Genomic DNA, 2,752 nt, shown 5'->3' with positions numbered 1-2,752 from the left:
AATTTCATCATGTCCAGTCTAAGAATCACCCCTACATTAATGGGCATCCCCTTCATCAGCATATAAACCAACACCACCCTATCCCTTGTTACCTCTGTCAAATGATTTGCGGGTAGTAGCACACTACACACTATCTTTAGCCACACCCTAGCAACTTGATTGAAATTAGAAAAATGGAGGGTATTATGCCTCCCAGTATCCTTGCTAAGCTCCCACCTAGCCGTGGACTCTACCCCACATAAAGTATGTCGGATATCCCTATAAGGAGGTTTATCCTTCAATGTATTAAAATCATCAGAATCACAATTCGGGGTCCCCAAAAATTCATTTAGTATCGTAGCATTGAACATCACATCCTTACCTCTAATAGGAACAATTTTATACTTAGTTTCAGTGAGCCAATTTGCATAAAACTCACGAACTAAAGACAAATTACAATCTCCCGGATGATAAAAAAAAATCTCAGCCCCAACTCAAGCATAGTCCGATAAATAACAGGAAAGTGAGACTGCAACCTTACCTCATGGACGTACTCCTCGCCCATGTACTTCGGTTCGTGTTGACTGTCAAACCATTCTCAACCATACCGCTCCACCGCCTTTTTCCCAAATTTTCGTACTGGTTCCCGATTTCCAGACCCGGATGCTTCCCCCTTCCTACTCCGCTTAGAACCCGCCACATTTTTCACTTTTGGTGCCATTACAACTTGTAAAGAAGAACAAAAATAGAGAAAAAGCAAAAAATCAAAATTAGAGGGGGGGTGCTGTTTGGATTAGGCAGTGGGTGAGGGAAAATATGGAGAAAAAAATTGGGAGGAAAAGAGAAGTGTGGAAAGTAGTGTTGGAGTTATGGGTGTTGAGGTTTTATAGTGGGTGGTTGGGGAGAAGAAAGGTTTGTGGTGTTAAATGGAGGTTTTTTGAAGATGAAAGGTGAGAAGAAGAAGAAGAGTTGGAGAGAATTTTGGGGGAGTGTGGGTCGGTTGAATTTGGTGAGAATGGGAGTTGAATGGATGTTTAAGGGATTTAAGGGGAGTGGGTCGGGTTGAATCCGGGTAAAAACCCGAATTTTAAAAATCTGGGTTGAGGCACGATGGAGGGGAGACGCGCCAGCGTAGCCCCCTAACAACCTCATTGAATCTTTATGCCATGCGCGGCGCGCCTGCCAGTGAGCCTGGCTTCAGTTTTTTTTTCTTTTTTCACTATTACAAGCTAAGTTACAAATAATGAAAAATCCTATCTAGCTAAAACTAATAGTTAAAAGTAATTCCTAGATTCTAAGAATTGAAACTACGCTAAAACAAAACTTCAAAATTCAAAAACGACTACCTAACTATTACATATTGTTCATGGGTTGCCTTCTATGTAGCACTTGATTTAACTCGATCACGATCTGAATCTACACCAAAGTAAGTAGTATTTTACTCATTGCCCATTTACCAAGAAAGTAGGGACAGTCTCACATTTAAGTTCAACAACCCCATGTTGTGTCATTCTTACCACTTTGAAAGGACCACTCTATTTAGATCTTAGTTTTCCGGGGAATAACCTCAATCTAGAGTTAAATAGTAGTACCTTTTCTCCGGGGGTGAAAGTTTGAGCAACTATGTGCTTGACATGCCACCTCTTCATCTTTTCCTTGTAAAGCTTGGCATTCTCATACGCGTGGAGCCTAAACTTCTCAAGTTCATGCAACTGATTCACTCTCTTTTTACCGGCTAGCTCGGGGTCCAAATTCAACCTCTTGATTGCCCAATAAGCTTGATGTTCTAATCCTGCCGGAAGACAACATGTTTTACCAAAGACTATGTGATAGGGAGAAGTCCCTATTGGTGTCTTATAAGCAGTCCTATATGCCCACAACGCATCATCTAACTTCTCGAACCAATCTTTCCTCTGTGCAGTCATGATTTTCTGCAGAATTTGCTTCACCGCTCCATTCGAAACTTCTACTTGGCCACTCGTTTGAGGATGGTAAGGCGTAGCAACTTTATGATGAATACCATACTTAGCATCAAGATTTTTAACTAGATGGTTAATGAAATGTTTACCTCCATCACTTATGATTGCTCTTGGAGTGCCAAAGCGAGTGAAGATGTCCTTCTTGATGAACTTTATCACCACCCTTGAATCATTTGAAGGAAGAGCGACAGCCTCAACCCATTTACTCACGTAATCCACAGCCACAAGGATGTATTGGTTTCCACTAGATGGTGGGAAGGGGCCCATGAAGTCAATACCCCACACATCAAAGATTTCCACCTCCAAAATGTTACTTAGCGGCATCTCATGTTTTCTTGAAATAGTACCCAACATTTGACATTTATCACAACCCTTCACAAAAGCAATACAATCTTTAAATAACGAGGGCCAAAAGAAACCAGATTGTAGTACCTTATGAGAAGTGCGCTCTCCTCTATTATGACCTCCATATGGTCTAGCATGACAAATTTTGAGCACTTTGTGAACCTCAGACTCCGGAATGCATCTTCTCATTACCCGGTCCACACCTTGCTTGGAAAAGAATGGTTCATCCCAGATATAGAACTTAGCATAATGATTGAGCTTTTTCTTTTGTTAGGTGGTAGCTCCCGGAGGATAATCTCCACTTACCATCAAATTCACAATGTCTGCATACCATGGCACTTGAGAGATATCTAATGCCATCAATTGTTCATCCGGAAATTCTTCCCGGATTTGCTCACCTTCATTCACATGGGAAAAATCTTCCAACCTGGATAAGTGAACCGCTATAT

Source organism: Solanum verrucosum, unplaced genomic scaffold (assembly GCF_900185275.1).
Source record: "Solanum verrucosum unplaced genomic scaffold, falcon-dt-bn FXZP01000025.1, whole genome shotgun sequence".
Lineage (NCBI taxonomy): Eukaryota > Viridiplantae > Streptophyta > Magnoliopsida > Solanales > Solanaceae > Solanum > Solanum verrucosum.
Note: the sequence above shows the minus strand (reverse complement) of the source record.